This window comes from Cynocephalus volans, chromosome X (genome assembly GCF_027409185.1).
Source record: "Cynocephalus volans isolate mCynVol1 chromosome X, mCynVol1.pri, whole genome shotgun sequence".
NCBI classification, from domain to species: Eukaryota; Metazoa; Chordata; class Mammalia; order Dermoptera; family Cynocephalidae; genus Cynocephalus; species Cynocephalus volans.
Genome location: NC_084478.1, coordinates 85,599,972 through 85,620,813, shown reverse-complemented (window position 1 = coordinate 85,620,813; position 20,842 = coordinate 85,599,972). Strand labels below are relative to the sequence as shown.

The 20,842-nt window shown below is 36.9% G+C and overlaps 2 pseudogenes; both read left to right on the top strand.

Moving 5' to 3' along the window:
- The first annotated feature begins 10,869 nt into the window (after positions 1 to 10,869).
- LOC134367617 (inhibitor of growth protein 3-like) lies at positions 10,870 to 12,697 on the top strand (annotated as a pseudogene).
- A 2,493-nt stretch (positions 12,698 to 15,190) lies between these two features.
- On the top strand, positions 15,191 to 16,135 carry LOC134366652 (PIH1 domain-containing protein 2-like; annotated as a pseudogene).
- The last annotated feature ends 4,707 nt before the right edge of the window (positions 16,136 to 20,842 follow it).

Sequence of the window (20,842 nt, the reverse complement as noted above, 5' to 3'; positions counted from 1 at the left end):
ACAGGAGAAATTCTCCCTCGAGTACTCAGCTGGAGTACTTTGCAGCAGTAACCCCCAATTGCTCCTGCCCTAGATCGCCCTCACCACCATAGAGGTTGCTGGCACCATTGTGTGGCCCCAGGGCAGGGATCAATCTCCCCTTACGGGAGTTCCTCTTTCTCCCTGCAGCAGCCACCAGTGCACATGCTGCACAGCCCATGCCACCTAAAGCTGCAGCACCAGCTGCTGGAACTGCAGGCCAGGCAGATCCAGTCATGGCCACTGTGCAGCCCCTAAACCCCAAAACCAGAGTGCCACACTACCCGTGGCAGCCATCAGAGCCCCAACCCATGAAGCTTCAATAGCAGGAGGTTGGAGCTGGTGGGCAGCAAACCCTGGAGCCCCTCCCCTTGAGTCTTTCACCACTAGAGACCAGAGTGGCTTGGCCTCAGCGCTGGGTGCTCTGCCCTGTGCAACTCCCACAGGGAAAGGCCTCGATGGCTTTGCAGCAGCCCCAGGAGCCTCTCCCAAAGCGGCTCCTACCGGGAATGATCCAAGCACCTCCACACCAGCCCCAGGAAGCCACCCCCAGTGGCCCTGGCAGAAAGAGGTCTCAGTACCCTAGCAATAGTATCGAGAACCCCACCACTCACAGCTTTGTCTGGGAGAGGCCCCAGCAGCCTGGCACCAGACCCAGGAGCCCCACCCCTGTGGCTCTTGCTGGGATTGACTTGAGAGATTGTAAACCAGCCCCAGGAGCCCCTCTCTCCACAGCTCTTGCCAGTAGAGACTTAAGCACCTATACACCAGCCCCAGGAGTCCTGCCCCTCAGGGCTCACACCAGGAGTGACTTGAAGTCCTCCACATGGGCCCCAGGAGCCCTGCCTCTCACGGCTCACACCAAGAGAGGCCTCACTAGGCTGGCAACAGTCCTGGAAGCCCCAGCCCTTGTGGCTCCTGTGGGGAGTGACTTGAGTGCCTCTACACCAGCCCTGGGAGCCCCGGCTCCCATGGCTCAAGCTGGGAGAGGCCTCAGCAGCCTGACACCAGCCCTGAGAGCTTCACCCCCCACAGCTTTCACCAGGGAAGGCCTGAAGGGTCCTACACTAGCCCTGGGAGCCCCACCCCTCATTGTTTTCCCTGTGAGAGGCCTCAGAGGCTCAGCACCAGCCCAGAAGCCTCACCCCTAGCAGCTCCTGCCCCAGGAAGCTTGAACTGATGGACAGCAACCCCAAAAGTCTCCTCTCCACTGTGTATCTTCCACTATACAAGCCTCGAGCCTCCTGGCAACAGCCTCCAAAGCCCTGCCCCATGTGCTCTCCACCATGGAAGCCTGTAGCCACCAGGGAGCTGCCACAAGAGCACTGCCCCATGTGGTCTCTGCCCAGCTGCACCCTCTGTAGTCCTGTCTCACAAGGTTAAGTGACAGGAATCCTGCACCACCAGGCCACAGCCTCGGGAGTGCCATCCCTCACAGCTCCCACTAAGGAAGCCCAGTGCTGCTAGGCCACAATACCAGGAGCCCCACTCCACGTGGCCCCTGTCAACCTCTATCACACCACACATGTCAGCACTCCCCAGTCCACTGACTCTACCTGGAACATCTGAACGTTCCTGAAACTTCTGGAACTATAGAGTCTACCTGGAATCAAAACTGAAACATCCCACCCAACGGGCAACATAAAACAAATCTTCAGGAGAGATTCTCTCTCCTCAAAAGAAGCTCGAGTAACTGAAGAAGCAACTGCTCCACCACATGAACAAACATCGATGTAGTGATACTAGAAATATGAAAAAACAAGCAACTATGATGCCCCAAAGGAATGCAGTAACTCTCAAATACAAGATCTGAATCTACAAGAAACCCTCGAAATGTTTGAAAAAGAATTCTGAGCAACAATTTTAGGAAACTCAGTAAGATACAAGAAGAGTCACATACACAACATAAAGAAACAAGAAAAACAATCCAAGATATGAAGGAGGAAATCTACAAAGAGATTAATGCTGCAAAAAAAAGATGTGGCAAAACTCTCAGAACTGAAAGACTCCTTCAACAAAATAAAAATGACATTTGAGAGCTTCAGCAGCAGGCTAGAGCAAGCAGATGAAAGAATTTCTGATCTTGAAGACAGTGTTTTTGAAATAACCCAAACAGATAAAAAGAATGTAAAAAAATGAAGAAAATCTTCAAGAGCTACCAGACAGCCTCAAGTATACAAACATCTGAACTATGGGTGTTCCAGAAAGGGAAGAAAAAGAAAAAAAAGGTATTGAAAAACTATTCAATGAGATAATAGCAGAAAACCTCCCTGTTATCAGTAGAGAAATGGATTTCCAGATTTAAGAAGCTCAAAGATGCCCAAACAGATTCCATCCAAAAAGGTCCTCTCTGAGAAACATTGTAGTTAAACTGGCAAAAGTTAAAGACAAAGAGAGAATCCTGAAAACAGCAAGAGAAAAACGTCAAGTCACCTATAGGGGAGACCCCATCAGACTTCTCAGCAGAAACCCTACAGCAGACTTCTCAGCAGAAACCCTACAGCAGACTTCTCAGCAGAAAACCCTACAGGCTAGAAGAAAATGGGATGATATGTTCAAAATACTAAAAGAAAAAAACTGCCAGCCAAGAATACTATACCCAGCAAGGCTATCCTTCACATATGAAAGAGATATAGTTTATTTCCCAGATAAACAAAAACTATGGGAATTCAGCACCACATGACCAACCCTACAAGAAACACTCAAATGAGTTCTGTACCTGGACTCCAAAAAAAAATAATTACCAACATGAATACACTAGGAAGAATAAATCCCACTGATAGAACACATAGGCAAATGAGAAAGACAAAAAAGCTATACCTTACCACTTCAAAAAACCAACAAACTCCAAAGTCAAACAACAGGGAAAGAAAAGAACAAAAGATACTTAACACAACCACCCAAAAGCAATTAAATGACAGGAAGTAGACAATACCTTTCAATAGCAACACTAAACGTTAATGAATCAAACTTCCCATTCAAAAGACATCAAGCGCCCGGATGTATTAAAAAACTAGACCCAACTCTATGTTGCCTACCAGAAACCCACCTCACCTGTAAAGACTCTCACAGACTAATAGTGAAAGGATGGAAAAATATATACCATGCAAATGGAAACCAAAATCAAACAGTAGTAAAACTATAGAGACCAAGAGGGCCATTATAGAATGATAAAAGGATCTATTCACCAACAAGACATAACAATCATAAATATATATGCTCCCAACATTGGTGCAACCTGATTTATAAGCAAACATTATTATACCTAAAGAGAGAGAGACCTCAATACTGTAATAGTTGGGGACCTGAACTTCGCCCTCTCAGCATTTGACAGATAATTTAAACACAAATCACAGGATAACAAGGAATTAAACTACATTCTAGACCAACTGGACTTGGTGGGCACATATATAGAACATTTTACCCAACAAGAGAATATACATTCTTCTCATCACCACATGGAATATTCTCCAAGACAGATCATATATTATGTCACAAATCAAGTATCAACAAATTTTTAAAAACTGAAATTATTTCATGCATCTTCACAGACCACAATAGGTTAAAACTAGAAATCAATAACAAATGAAACTTTGGACATCACACAAATACTTGGAAATTAAACACCATGCTCCTAAATGACATATGGATTAAAGAAGAAATCAAACAGGAAATCAAAAAATTTCTCAAAACTAATGATAATAACACATCATACCAAAACCTATGGGATATTGCAAAAGCACTACTAAGAGAAAAGTTTATTTCAATAATGCTTACATCAAGAGAATAGAAAGACTTCAAATAAACAACCTAACATTACACCTCAAAGAACTAGAAAAACAAGAACAATCCAATCCCAAAGTTAGGAGATGGAAAGAAATAAATAAAATCAGAGCAAAACTAAATAAAATAGAGACCAAAAATATGATACAAAAGATCAACAAATCAAAAAGTTGGTTTTTTGAGAAAATAAACAAAATAGACAAACCACTAGCCAGACTAAACAAAAACGACAGAAGACCCAAATAACAAAAATCAGAAATGAAAAAGGGGATATCACAACTCATACCACAGAAATACAAAGAATCATTAGAAATTAGTATGAACAACTATTTGCCAACAAATTTGAAAACCTGGAGGAAATAGATAAATTTCTGGACACATACAAACTACCAAAACTGAACCAAGAAGACATAGAAAAACTGAACAGACCAATAATGAGCAACAAGATTGAAGCAGTAATCAGAAATCTTCCAACAGAGAAAATCCCAGGACTGGATGGCTTCACTGCTGAATTCTAACAAATCTTTAAAGAGGAATTAATACTAATTCTTTCCAAACTATATCAAAAAATTCAAACAGAAACTAATCTCCCAAACTCATTCTAATGAAGCCAGCATCACCCTGATACCAAAACCAGACAAAGATACAACAAAAAAAGAAAACTACAGGCTAATATCCTTCATGAACTCAGATGCTGAAATCCTCAACAAGATACTAGCAAACAGAATACAGTAACACATCAAAAAGATTATATATCTCATGATCAAGTGAGATTCAACCCAGGAATGCAAGGATGGTTCAACATATTCAATTCAAGAAAGGTAATACACCACATCAACAAAGTCAAGAACAAAAACCATATGATCATCTCAATAGATGCAGAAAAAGCATTTGACAAAATTCAAAGTCCTTCATGATAAAGACTTTCAACAAATTAGGTATAGAAGGAAGGTATCTCAACATAATAAAAGCCATATGTGAGAAACCCACTGCTAATAACATCCTGAATGGGGAAAAGCTAAAAGCTTTCCCCTTAAGATCAGGAAAAAGACAAGGATGCCTGCTCTCACCACCCCTATTTAACACAGTATTGGAAGTACATGCCAGAGCAATTTGACAAGAGAAAGAAATAAAGGGCAACCAAATAGGAAAAGATAAAATCAAACTGTCCCTGTTTGCAGATGACATGATTCTATATATAGAAAAACCCAAGAGACTACCAAAAAACTCTTAGAGCTGATAAACAAATTCAGTAATGTTACAGGATACAAAATCAATATACAAAAATCAGTAGCGTTTTTATACTCCAACAACAAACTAGAAAAAAAAGAGATCGAAAAAGCAAGCCCACTTACAATAGTCACCAAAAAATAAAATACCTAGGAACAAATCTAACCAAGGAGGTGAAAGATCTCTACAGTGAGAACTACAAATCACTACTGAAAGAAATTAAAGAGGACAGTAAAAGATGGATGGAAAGACAATCCTTGTTCAAGGACTGGAAGAATCAATGTAGTAAAAATGTCCTTACTACCCAAAGCCATCTACTGATTCATCACGATCCCTGTCAAAATATGAACAACATTCTTCACAGAATAGAAAAAGTAATCCCAACATTAATATGGAAAAACAAAAGATCCGGAATAGCCAAAGCAATCCTGAGCAAAAAATAAATAAATAAAGCTGGAGGCATTACACTTCCTGACTTCAAACTATATTACAAATCTGTAGTACCTAAAACAGCATGCTACTGGCATAAAAACAGACACATGGGCAAATGAAACAGAACAGAGAACCCAGAAACCAACCCACATATTTACAGCCAACTGATCTTTGACAAGGTCACCAAGAACATATATTGGGAAAAAGACTGCCTCTTCAATAAATGGTGCTAGGAAAGCTAGATATCCATGTGTAGAAGAATGAAACTTGATCCATACCTTTCACCATATACCCAAATCAACTCAAAATGGATTAAAGACTTAAATATAAGACCTGGAACTTTAAAACTCCTAGAAGAAAACATAGGGGAAACACTCCAGGATTTAGGACTGGACAAAGACTTTATGAATAACACTCCAAAAGCACAGACGACAAAAGAAAAAAATAAACAAATCAGATTGTATCAAACTGAAAATCTTCTGCACAGCAAAGAGAACAATCAATAGAGTGAAAAGACATTGTACAGAATGGGAGAAAATATTTGCAAAATTTGCATATGACAAGGGATTAATATCCAGAATATACAAAGAGCTAAGACAACTTTACAGCAAAAAAACAAATAATCCAAGTAAAAAATGGGCAAAGGAGCTGAATAGACATTTCTCAAAGGAAGACATACAAGTGGCCAACAGGTATATGGAAAAAATGCTCAACATCACTAATCATCAGGGAAATACAAATCAAAACCACTTTGAGATATCACCTCACCCCAGTCAGACTGGCTATACTAAAAATGACAAATAACAAATGCTTGCGAGGATGTGGAGAAAGAGGAACCCTTCTGTACTGTTGGTGAGACTGTAAATTAGTACAGCCATTATGGAGAGCAGTATGGAGGTTCCTCAAACAACTACAGATAAAACTACAATATGATCCAGCAATCCCACTACTGGGGATATATCCAGGGGACTGGAAATCATCAGGTCAAAGGGATACCTGTACTCCCATGTTTATTGCAGTTCTATTTACAATAGCCACTCAATGGAACCAACAAAAATGTCCATCAATGGATGACTGGATAAGGAAATTGTGGCATATATACACAATGGAATACTACTCAGCCATAAAAAAGAATGAAATTGTACCATTTGCAGCCGCATGGCTGAGCCTGGAGAAAATTATCCTAAGTGAAATAAGCCAGACAGAGAAAGAGAAATACCACATGTTCTCACTCATAAGCAGGAGCTGAATCCATAAATAAACAAACAATAAAGAGAGACAGAGAAAGAGAAAGAAAGAAACAACAATCACAGTAATACACTGAACTTTTAGAAAGAGAGAAAAGAACTGTGGTTACTAGAGGTGAAAAAGGTGAGGGGAGGGGAGAAGGAGGGCGGCTAATGAGGAATTGGTTAATGGACACAAAGAATGATTGTGTGTTGTAATGATGAATAAGCTAACTATACTGATCTAACCATCATGCATTGTACACAACTACCGAAAATCAACGCTGTACCCCCCATGTATGTACGATAAATTATCTAAAAAAAAAGTTCATGGAAAAATAGAATTAAAAGACAATGCAAATCTTTCCATGAACTTTTTGAAGACCCCTCATGTATACTGTAAATGTTAAACACTATTGCCTTAAATTCTGTTTCATGAATGATTAGCTTAATGGTTTAGTACAATAACTTGGAATGACTTCAAAGGAATCAGGATAAGATGTAACAACTGGTCATTAGTGGGTGTTCTTGGCTCATCCTGTGTTTATTTTTAGAGTGGATATAAAAAAGGAAATGTGAATTTCCTTTACACTGGTTTTTCAGAAACCTAGCATTCAGATTTAAACACATTTCTCTAAACCTTCACCGAAAAGAAGTAAGAATATACTAAAGGGATAGATACAATATTGTGTTTGTGGCACTATAAATAAATAGCTAAGTAATAATGAAGCAATACTGGTCACAATTACTACAACAAAGTAGACTAACTAGTTAAGATGATGTGGGCAATATCCATAATCTAAGAACACATTATTCTACCATCCTGAAAAACCTGTTTGTTGTATCTGTTTTAGAAAATAACATCAGAGGAATTGAATTCTATCATTAGGAGTTATTTATGCCCTCGACCCACCTAAGCACTTATAATAAATGCTTCCCACACAAGAATGAAAAAATTTGTAATACATTTCAGACCAATTAAACTGTATGAATCTCAGGAAAATTTAAGTAGGAAACTATGCCTATTCTTAACTAAGCAAATCCATATAAACAGAATCTGGCTCTAGTTGTTTCTAAATAAGTGTTACTTATATAACATGTATTACTACTATATAGTAAAAAGGCAGAGATTAATGGCATAAACCAAAGTCACATATACTTGGCCAAAATAGACCTAAAAATAATAGCTTTCTTGGCTTCTCCATAGGGATTCCCAACTAGTTGCAGATACCAATGAAAACCGCAGCATAGACGTGTGCCTCTACTTTTCATCCTCTTACTTAGAGGAAAATCATCTATCCCAAATCTGAATTAGGGGAGAAAAACAGATTGAGAGGGGAGTGAGAGAGAGACACGCAAAGCAGTTGTTCGATAAATATTTTTCTGTTCAGTCATATGGTCAATGGATAGACAAACAACCTCTGAATTCTCCTGTGAGATGAGAAAGCTGCAAGGAGGAAAGCGAATTCTTGTTTAGAAGACCAGAAATGGTGAGAAACTACTAACATTCTGAGATCTTTGCCAGATACTGTATACTTTTCCCTTGACTGCAAGATGAAAACTCAAGAGAACAAAACTCAAAGTCCATCTTAACCCATTGGTCAATACTGGTGTCACTAATAGTGGGACAATCAGGCATTTTGTACCTCCTATGTACTACCTATGAAGTATTCTCACCAAAAATCTTTAACCTGTATCTAATTAAGCCTTTAGAGCTAACTTCCAATTTACAGGAAACAACAGGAAATAAAGGATGAAATTAAATGACAATATGCGGAAAGAGAAAAATCCAAAAGGTGGGACAAGAGCAGCACTGTCTAATAGAACTTTCTGCAATAAAAATGTTCTATATCTATGCTGTCCAATATAGTAGCCACTAGCCACACATGGGTATTGAGCAATTGAAATGTGCCCTGTTGAAAATGAGATGTGCTATAAGTAAAAAACACATAATACATTTCAAAGACTTAGTAGGAAAAAAGAATGCAAATTATCTCAATAATTTTATATTGATTAGATACTGAAATGACAATAACTTTGATATACTGAGTTACATAAAATATATTATTAAAATTAATTTCACATTTCTTTTTACTTTTTTACTGTGGCTATTAAAATTTTTTTAATCACATATGTGGCTCAAATTATATTTCAATTGAACAGTGTTGTTCTAGAAACATTGTTATTTTACCTTTTACAATTTAGATCTATGATCCATCTGGAACTGCTTTTTATGTGTAGGATAAGGTAGTAGTCAAGACTCATTTTTTCCCATATGAACATTGCATTGATGAAAGAGATTTTTCTTGTCAGGTTTTGGTATAAAGGTTACACGGGCTCCATAAAAAGAACTGGGAAGTGTTTACTATTTTTTAGTACTCTAGAAAAGTTTGATGTTAGATTGGTATTATTTCCTTTAAAATCTTCTTAACAAGTTCTGCTCTGAACTGCATTATTTGGTCCATTTACATTTAATAATGAGATCACTGATATATTTGGATTTATATCTGTCATCTTGCTATCTGTCTTCTATTTGTCCCAAGTGTTCTTTGATCCTTTTTTCTCCTTTCTTGCCTTCTTTTGGATTAATCAAACGTTTTTCTTTCTGTTGTTGTTGTTGCTGTTGTTTTCTTGTTTTTTGTTTTTTGGGGTTTTTTTGGTGGCTGGCCAGTACCAGGATCCAAACTCTTGACTTTGGTGTTACAAAACCACACTCTAACCAACTGAGCTAACCAGCCAGCCTCAAATATTTTTCTTCATTCCCTTTTAGCCATGTAATAGCTTGCTGTTAAACTTTTTAAAAAAATATTTTTTTAGTACCCTAGAGATTACAACATGCCTCCTTGATTTATTACAGTCTACCTTATATTACAACTTTTACCTCTGCCTGGACAATGCAAAAACTTTAAAACATGTTAACTGCGTTTAATATTCCCTTGTGTTGCTGTTGTAACAAATTACCGCAAATACAAATGGAGTACCTTATAATTCTGGAGGTCTGTAGTCCAAAATGGACTGGGCGAACTAAGATGAAGGGAGCAAAGCCTACCTTAACTCAGTGATCAATATTAGCATCCTAATAGTGGAACAAGAAGGCATTATGTGCCTCCTATGCACCACCTGTGAAGTAGTCGCACCAAAAATCTTTAACCTGTATCTAATCAAGCAGTCAAGGGAAAAGTAAAACATTAAGGTATTGGCAAGGCTGTGTCCCTTTCTGGAGGCTCTAGTGGAGAATCTATCACCTTGATTTTTCCAGCTTCTAGAGACTGCCGGCATTCCTTGAATTGTGGCCTCAGTCACATCACTCTGATCTCTGATTCTGTCCTCACATCTCCTTCTCTGACTCTCCTGCAGCTGTCTTTTACTTATAAGGACATTTGTGATTACATTGGGCTCACCCAGATAACCGAGGATAATGCCTCCATCTCAAGATCCTTAAATTAACCACATCTTCAATGTCCCACTTGCATGTAGGGTATTCACAGGTTCCAAGATTAGATCTTTGTTTTGTTTTTTTGTTGTTGTTGTTGGCTGGCCAGTATGAGATGTGGACATCTTTGGAGGGGCACTATTCCGTGTATATATTCCCTCCTACATTTTGTGTTAGTGCCACCACACTAACACATGTTTAATTAGACATGTTTACAAATGCTTCAGAAAGGAAAGCTCTACCTCACCAAAAAATGCCAATTAATAAGTGAAGAAAGAATAATGAAATTAGAAAATCACCATTCGGCAAGCATCACAATAATAACTGATTGAGGAGAAACCTCATTAATGAATGTTAAAACTAATAAAAAAAGTTTCATAAGAGGACATTTATATAATCTTAAAGTACCACCCCACAAAATACTTACTAATTACTAATAAATAAGTACAAAATACTAATTAATTAACTTTATAGTAGAAAAAACTTTTAAGCAAATGATACACATTATCATCACAATTAATGAGACAAATTGACATTCCATGCTAACTATATTCAAAAGAAAGCTGAAAGGCTATATTAACATATAAGTAGATTTCAGAGCAAAGAATATAAGCAGGGATAAAGACAGGTATTTCATTTCATTTCATTTTTGGTTTTTTTCCCCCAGAACGGACAAAACTCTGGTGACAGTAAGTGACACAAATAAACCCCTAGATTCCTTGGCTCCCACCAGCACTAAGGATCACAATGTTGTACCTGGAGGACTATCAGGAAATGACTGAGCAGCTTCTGATGAACCTGCAGGACTGCTTCACATAGATGCACAAGATGGATCTGTAGGTGCAGACTGCAGTGGATCAACTAGAACAAAGAGTCAATGATTTCTTTATGCATACAAAGAAAATAAACCTGGCTAGAGAAGAACAAATGGCATCCATCAAAAAAGACTACTACGATAAAGCTTTGGAAAGTGCAGATGAGAAGGTACAGTTGGCAAAACATATATATGACTTGGTAGATCAACACTTGAGAAAGCTGAATCAGGAACTAGTGAAATTTTAAATGGAGCTGGAAAGTGATAATGCTGGAACTAAAGAAATATTAAAGAAGCAATCTTTAGAATTAGATACTGTAGAGAAAAATATAACTTTAACATGTGCAATTTGCTTCTGTACTAATGCTTGCTAAAAATGGGAAAACATAACTAATGCCATTTTAAGTACATCAGTCATCCTAAGTAAAGCAGCTTCTAACAGGTCATGTAGAGGCCAAGCATAGTCAAGGTGGGCCCAGGCATGCTAGATAAGCTAGATTCCAGGAAGGGAGTAACCACCGAAAATATACCCAGTTCCAGGAAGAACTGACCAGTCCCTTATCTAGAGGCCACCTGGTCTGACCACAAGGAAGACAAATGATTAGGCAATACATTATTCCTTGTCAGTGTGCTAGCCCGCTAAAAGCCACCAATAAATTTAAAGGTCGCCTCAGATGACTAATAGGCAATATACAACTCATTCTGTTGCCAAAGTCTGTCTAGAAAATAGTATAAAAAGTGCCTGTGTTAAGGGCTCGGGGCCGCTCTTGTCCAGGAGACTGAGCGACCCCAGCATGCTGGAATAAACTCTTCTTGCTTGATTGCAACGGTCTCTGTCTCATGGTCTTTGTGAGGTGAGCCATCCCGACGTGTGAGATTTGTGCATGGTGCACAGGTCTTACAATACCTTCACAGCTAGTAAACAATCACCATGCCTCATTCACATATACCAGTGGAAAAAAGGAAATATAATCTAACTTCTCACCATATAACAGACTATATTCTGAAGAAAAATTTAAATCTGAAACTCTTCTATCTACCCTTATATCAGATGCCTCTAAGGACAATACGCTAGGTTGTTGAAATAACAATTCTACAGCCTCTTCCAACAATGCTTACAATGTGAATTCTTCCAAACCTCTGACATCCTGTAACATTGGCTCATTATCTTTAGGAACTGGTACAGGGGCAGTTACCATGGCAGCAGCTCAAGTAGTTCAAGCTACAGCTCAGATGAAAGAGGGATGAAGAACATCAAGTTTAAAAGTCAGTTATGAAGCATTTAAGAATAATGACTTTCACTTTGGAAAAGAATTTTCAGTGGTCAGCTGGCTATTCACCATCTTCAGCATTCACAAGAATACTAGCTAAGAATAAAAGTTCATCAGTAGTCAACTCACGGAGTGGTCAAAAAAGCAAAAACAACAGTCTTTAAGCCAGCAGTCATCACCTTCCTCCTCTTCTTCTTCCTTATTGTGTTCTTCATCATCAACTGTTGTACAAGAAATCTCTCAACGAACAATAGTATTGCCAGAATCTGATGCAATCAGTCAGTTTGATTGGACTTATGACCCAAATGAACCTTGGTATTGCATTTGTAATCAGGTATATTATGGTGAGATGGTGGGATGTGATAACCAAGACTGCCCTATAAAATGGTTCCATTATAGATGTGTTGGGTTGACAGAAGCACCAAAAGGAAAATGGTACTGTCCATAATGCACTGCTGCAATGAAGAGAAGAGACAGTAGACACAAATAAAGGTGGTCATTTCATTTGAGGAAGAAAAAAGACTTCACTTAAACATCTCATATAGGACTTTAAAAAGAAGAAAAGAGAAAGAAGAGAGAATGTGTTTCCAGGCAGCCCCTTAACGGATTTACATAGATAATCCTATAAGATCTTGAATTTTATGGGATGTGTTTTAATAACATAAGTAAATTACGTATGCATTCCTGGTGTGCTATGAATATTATTCCAGTTAGCCTTAGATTATTTCAGTGGCCAACATATGTAGACATTTGTACTTCTCAACCATTTTCTCAAAGTAGTGGGCATTCTATAATTTAGACTTCAAAGGATTCCAACAATGAAGATTTTAAGAAAAGTATTTTATATTCACAGGTATATTCTGCTGCATGTACTATACTCCAGTATAATGTACTGTACTCCAGTATAAATGGTTACCAAAAAAAAAGTCAGTGCAGGGTTCAGATCCCCATACCACATAGCCACCCCACTCCCCCCTCCAAAAAAAGTCAGTGTTTCTAAAAAGAATTTAAGACAATGGTTTTTTAAATGCCTTTATAATAAGCTTTGTTTCTTTATGAAACTAATTCAATAGGCTAAAGGAAATGGTTAATGTGATAAAGTGGGCTGGTGTCTCTAGAGTACCTGGCTACATAAACAGAAATTCCTGTAGCTAAAAACTAGTTTGTGTCATTAGTTTTTATATTTTTCTGCAACCAGAGAGTGCAGTTCACGAGGGTAGGGGTGAGAGGGCTGAAGGGGAAAGGGTGTTAAAATGATACATTTTTATAACAAATGTATTTTTGTGTGTGTACAAGTAATCCTTAAAATTGGATCTGTATTAGATGTTAAGGTTTTTAAAAAATTTTTTTTAAAGACAGGCATTTCATAATGATAAAGAGGCCAATTAATAAAAAGGACATAACAATCCTGAATTCATATTCAGCTAATAACAGAGCTTCAAAATTTATGAAACAAAAAGTAAAAGATGTGCAAGGAAAAATAGAAGACCCCACAAGAATGGTAGGACAGTAACAGAAAGAATAAGCAACAGTAATATCTCCAGCAAGGAGACAGTAGACTTAATCAAAACTATCAACCAATTTCACTTGATTGACATTGACAGAATACTCCACCTAAGAGCACAGTATAATTTCTTCTCAAGTGCAGAGAGAACATTAACCAAGATAGGGTTATAAAATAAGTCTCACTAAATTCAAAAGAATTCAAGCCAAAGTACATTTTTTTACCACAATGGAATTAAATTAGAAATAAATAAATAAATAAACCAGAGAGATCTCTGAAAAATCTCCAAATATTTGGAAACTGCACAATTCTATATAATTTGTAGGTCAAAGAAGAAATTTAGAAAATTAGAAAATATTTTGAGTGAAATTAAAATGAAAACATAACATGTCAGAATTTGTGGTATGCCACTAAAGCAGTAGTTACAGGAAATTTTATAGTACTAAATGTTCATATGAGAAAGAAGCAAGATCTCAAATCAATGGTCTTGGATTCCACCTTTAGAAACTAGAAAAAAGAAGAGCAATTAAACCCAAAGGAAGCAGAAGAAAGAAAACAATAAAGATCAAAACAAAAGTCGATAAAACAGAAAGGAAAAAAGAACAGAGAAAATATACAGACACAGAAGCTAGTTCTTTGAGATCGATAAAATTGATAAACTTCTATCCAGACTTACAAAGAAAAAAAGAGAGACAACACAAATTACCATTACGGAAATAAGAGAGATGACATCAATACAGATTCTACAGGTATTAGAAGGACAATAATGGAGCATCTTATAAAGAACTTTGGGTCAACATAACTCAACATTTAGATGAAATGGACCAATTCACTGAAAGACACAAGCTCACCCAAGAAGAATTAGATAACCTAAAAGTTCTAATCTATGTAAAAAACATTGAAATTGTAGGGGGAAAAAAAACCTTTCCACAAAGAAAACTCCAAGCCCAGATGGTTTCACTGGTAAATTCTAACAAATATTTAAGGAAGAAATAACACACATCCTTCACAAGCTTCCAAAAAGAAAAAGAGGAAGGAACACTTCCTAACTCATTCTATGACCTAATCTTACCCTGATACCAAAATCAGATAATGATACCGCAAGAAAACTACAGACCAATATCCTTTATGAATAAATATATAGAGAAAAATCCTCAACAAAATACTAGCAATCTGAGTCTAGCAACAAATAGAAGGATTATACATCATGACCAGTTAGAATTTATCACAGGACCTTCTAGAGATCATTGCAGAGTGAAGCAGAAGATTTCCTGGAGGAGCAGTAGGTTGGGCCCAGCAGAAAAGCAAGCCCAGCACTAGAAGGCAGAGAGTCCAGAACTGGATGTAAAGAGACCTTTCTGCTTGGTGCTTCCCGGACTCAATTAAATGTTGTACCCAGTCTGGTTACCCTGGTAACAGGTGTCGCTGTTTGTCTAGGAACAGAGAGAGGAGGCTTAAAAGGCTTATTCACCATCAATCATGGAAACATCCTCAAAAGGTCTACTCACTCAAGCTACTCAGTTCTAGAACCTCCTAGATGATCCGGCTGAAAGTGACCTTGAGGGCTATGAGAAGTTCATTCAACAGCAACTAAAAGAGGGAAAACAGCTCTGTGCTGCCCCAGAACCACAGCTCTGTGTACAGACCAGGATCCTGAAACCAAAAGAAAAAATACTTCTTATCAACCTACGTCAGTGGAAAAAGATCCCAGTTCCCCAATCAACATTCATCCAGTTCCTCTAAGTGTTGGCATAGCAGAAGATATGTCTGAGATAATCAGATGCTTACACAGTCATCAATGTTGCCTACAATCCTGATGTTCTTCAAGCAGCAGAAAAAGATCAAGTGAAAAAAGATCAGTTAATACAGATGGCCATGAAATGCATTGAGGAGCAACTCCAGTTCACTCTTTCACACTCTTACCATATTACCAAATTTAGAATAAAAGGAAGTATTCAAAGAATGAAACAAAATCTGATGGGAATCCAAACCGATTCCACAGATTTAAGAGAGAAAATGAGAAAGGAACTAACTCTTGAACAGATAAGAAGCAGTACTAGAAGCAATCCAGATCACTTCCCTCAGCTGTTATTGCCAAAAGACCAAGTTTCAGGCAAACCAGAGTGTCTGATAGAAGAGATTTGCAGTACTGAAATGCAGGTGGAGGTGAATATACCAGCCTATGAATTAAAAATTGTGAAGGATCAGAATGAGAAACCTCTGAAAATTGAGTTGAAAGTTGAATTACCTGGTATTAATTCAGTCTCTCTCTGTGACCTTAGTGCTTCTGAGGATGATTTATTGATCGAGGTCTCTGAGAAGTACAAATTACATCTGAATCTTCTAGAACCTGTTGATAGTGAAATGACTACAGCAAAATTTATCAAAGAGAAATCTACATTAATCACAATGTCATTGGCGTAAAACAAGAGCATCATGTTTGGGGTTTTCAGTACTAAAGTCATATGAATTATAGGACCTTCATTGTGGGTAAAGACATAATAGTTTATCTTAAATGCTAACTCTGTATTTTCTAAGAATTCTTTTTGATATAATGAGATTTTCTCTTCAGCTGTTGTTTTATCTGTTGGTTTTTTTTAACTCATTCTTTCTCCTTCTCAAATAAACCTGGCATCAACCGGAAACTATTTAAAAAAAAATTATCATGGGTATGCAAGGCTGGTTAAACATACAAAAATCAGTCAAGGTAACACACCATATTAAAAGAATAAAGGACAAAAATGCATGAGCATCTCAACAGATGCAGAAAAAGCATTTGAAAAGTTCAACACACTTTCATGATAAAAACACTCAGAAAACTAGAAATAGAGGGAACTTCCTCAACCTGACAAATAACATTTATAAAAAAAACCCAGAACTAATATCATACTTAATGGAGAAAGACAGAGCTTTTTCTCTAAGATCAGGAACAAGACAAGGATGCCCAGTCCCACTATTTCTATTCAACATAGTACTGAAAGTCCCTGACAGAGCAATTAGGAAAAAATAAAAATAAAATAAAATTAACCAATAAGATGAAAGGCTTGTACACTGAAAACTACAAAACACCATTGGAAGAAATTTAAAAAGACATATATAAATGGAAAGGCATCCTGTGTTCATGGATTGGAAGACTTAATATTGTTAAGATGTCAATACTACTTAAAGCAATCTACAGATTCAATGCAATCCCTATAAAAACCCCAATAGCATTTTTTCCAAAAATAGAAAAAAAACCCATTCTAAAATTCACATAGACTCTCAAAGAACACCACATAGCCAAAACAATCTTGAAAAAGAAGAGAAAAGTTAGGGTTCATACAGTTCCTGGTTTCTAAACATGTTACAAAGCTACAGTAATCAAAAGAGTATGGTAATGGCATAAAGACAGACATACAGACCAATGGAATAGAAAGCCCAGAAATTAATACTTGCGTATAAAGTCAAATGATCTCTAACAAGGGTGCCAAGCCTATTCAATGGAGTCTCTTCAACAAATGGTGCTAGTAAAACTAGATATCCACATGCAAAAGAATGAAATTGGATGCTAACCTAACACCATGTACAAAAATTAATTCAAAATGGATCAAAGATATAAACATTAAGACCTAAAACTATAAAACTCCTAGTAGAAAACTTAGGGGAAAAGCTTTATGACATTGGATTTGGCAATGGTTTCTTAAATATGGCACCAAAGCACTGACAACAAAAACATAAATAGATAAATGGGACTACATCAAACTTAATAACTTCTGTACATCAAAGAACACAATCAACAGAGTAAAAAGATTGCCTACATTTGAGGAAAAAATCATACTCATCCTTCACAAACTCTTCTAACAAGATAATATCATCTTATACATAGAAAAATCCTAAAGAATCCACAAAAGAACTATTAAAGCTAATAAACGAGTTTAGCAAGGTTGCAGGATATAAGATCAATATACAAAAAATAATTGTTCTTCCAAATAGCCCAATTAAAAATGGACAAAGGACCTGAACAGAAAGTTCTCAAAAGAAATACAAATGACCAACGGGCACGTGAAGTATGCTCAACATCACCACTCATCAGGGAAATGCAAATTAAAACCACAATGAGATATCACCTTACTCTAGCTTGAATGGCTATTTTCAAGATCACAGAAAATAACAAATGCTGGAGAGGATGCAGAGAAAAGGAAACTCTCCTACATTTTTGGTGGGAATGTAAATTGGTACAGCCATTGTAAAAAACAGTATGAAGGCTCCTCAGAGAACTAAAAATTGAACTGCCTTGTGACCCAGCAATCCTACTACTGGGTATATACCCAAAGGAAATGAAATTAGTATTTCAAAGAGACACCTGCACTCCCGTGTTCATTGTAACACTATTCACAATAGCCAAGAGATGGACTCAACCTAAATGCCCATCAACAGATGAAAGAATAAAAAAATCTGTGGTATATATACAGTATGGAATACTATTCAGCTATTAAACAAATGAAATACTGTCACTGCAGCAACAAGTATAGAACTGAAGACCATGATATTAAGTGAAGTAAGCCAGACACAGAAAGACAAATACCACATGCTGTCACTCATGTGGAATCTTTAAAAAAAAAAAAAAAAGTGGTTCTCATAGAAGTAGAGAGTAGAATATAGAATCCAGGAGGGAGGTATAGAGGGAGGGGAAGTGGTGGCTTAATTAAGTTGTGGTACAAAGCTATGCTATCTACACTAAGTGAATCAATGTATAGTATATGCATATATTGAAACAACACACTGTACCTCACAAATATGTACAAATAAATGTTAAAAAATGTTAAAAAATTGTTTCTCTGCACAATAACAGTGAACAATTAGAAAATGAAATCAACAATTCCATTTATAATAGCATAGAAAAGAATAAAATGCTAAAGAATAAATTTAACAAAGAACTTCAAGACTTGTACACTGGAAACTATAAAACATTGATAGAAATGAAAGAATACCTAAATAAATAGAAAAGGCATTCCACGTTCATGGATTAGAACACTTAATATTATTAAATGGCAATACTCACAAATGAGATTTACAGATTCAATGCAAAATTTATCAAAATCCCAGCTGGCTTTTTTTGCAAAAATTGACAAGCATCCTAAAATTCATATGGACACGCAAGGGATATGAATAGCTAAAACAGTCTTGAAAAAGAAGAATAAAGTTGGAGGAGTTAACTTCCTGGCTTTAAAATTTACTACAAGCCTGTAGTGTTCAAAACATTGTGGTACTAGCCTAAGGACAGACCTATAGATGAATGCAACAGAATTGACAGTCTAGAAATAAACCCATGCATTTATGGTCAACTGATTCTCAACAAGAGTACCAAGATAATTCAATAGTCTTTTCCACAAATGACACTGTGACAACTAACTATCCATGTGCAAAAGAATGAAGTTGGATCCCTACATCACACCACATACAAAAATTAACTCAAAATGGAATAATGACCTAAATGTAAGAGCTAAAACTATAAAGCTCTTAGAAGAAAACATAGGAATAAATCTTTGTAACCTTAAATAAGTCAATAGTTTCTTAGGCATGACACAAAAACCCAAGCAATCAAAAAAAGAGATGAATTGTACTTCATCAAAATTAAGTGCTGCAAAGACACCATATAGAAAGTGAAAAGATAAGCTACAGAATGGGATAAAATATTTTCACATCATATATCTCATAAGGGTCTAGTATCCAGAATATATTCAAGGGGTCTTCAAAAAGTTCGTGGAAGGATTCACATTGTCTTTTAATTTCATTTTTCCATGAACTTTTTGAAGTACCCTAGTAAATAACTCTTACAATTCAACAATAAAAAGATAATGACCCAATTAAAAATTGGGCAAAAGATCTGAATTTCTCCAAGGAAGATATATAAATAGCCAATAAACACATAAATAGATGCTCAACATCATCAATAGGGAAATGCAAAAGAAAACCACAATGAGATATCACTTCAGAGCCACTAGGATGGGTATAACCAAAAGGACGGACAATAAAAAGTGTTGACAAAGGTGCAAATAAGTTGGTTCCCTTATACACCACTGATGGCATTGTAAAATGATGCATTAAGTCTGGTAGTTCCTCAAAAAGTTAAACAAGGTTATCATATGACCCAGCAATTCCACTCCTAGTTATATACCCAAGAGAATTGAAAACATACAAGGGTACTTCAAAAAGTTCATGGATAAATGGAATTAAAAAATAATACGAATCCTTCCACAAACTATTTTGAAGTACCCCTGTATATCTACACAAATACTTGTTCATGAATACTCATAGAAGCATTATTTATAATAGCAAAAAAGCTGAAAAAACCCAAATGTCCTTCAACTGATGAATGGATATACAACCTACAATGGAACACTACCTGGACATAAAAAGGAATGAAATATTGATTCATTCTGAACATGAATAAACCTTGCAAACATTATACTAAGAATAGGCAAATCCATAGAAACAGAAAGTAGATTAGTGGTTGCCAGAGGTTGGAGGGAGGGGGTGCTTTTCTGTAATGATGAAAATGTTCTGGAATTAGACAGTGGTAATGGCTAAACAATTCTGTGACTATACAAAAAACCACTGAATTGTCTACTTTTAAGAAGGTGAATTTTATGGTATGTGAATTATATCTTAATTTTTTTAAAGTTATCATGATACCTGGATATATATTTGATGAAGAAAATACATCAGCATGATAGCTGTAGAATCTAGGTGATGGGTATGTAAGTGTTTACTGTACAATTCTTTCAAATTTTTTAGTTTTATTTTGGTTTCCCATGAACTTTTTACAATTCTTTCAAATTTTAATATGTTTAAAACTTTTTAATTCACATTGTTAGGATTACAATAGTACCACAGTGATCTACAAATTCAATGTAATTGCTATTAAAATCCTGATGGCCCCGGACTGCTGAGCCAGGGCAGAAGGGGGTTGAGGGCCTCAGCCACACACCCCTGACACTTGCAATGACCACCAAGCTGCCGCAGGAAGTGCCCCGGGCTCCTGAGCTAGGGCAGCAGGGGGCTAAGGGCCACAACCACAATCCCCCAACATCCACAACCAGCTCAGCAACAACAACCAAGCCACCACTGGAAACCCCCTGGTTTCCCCTG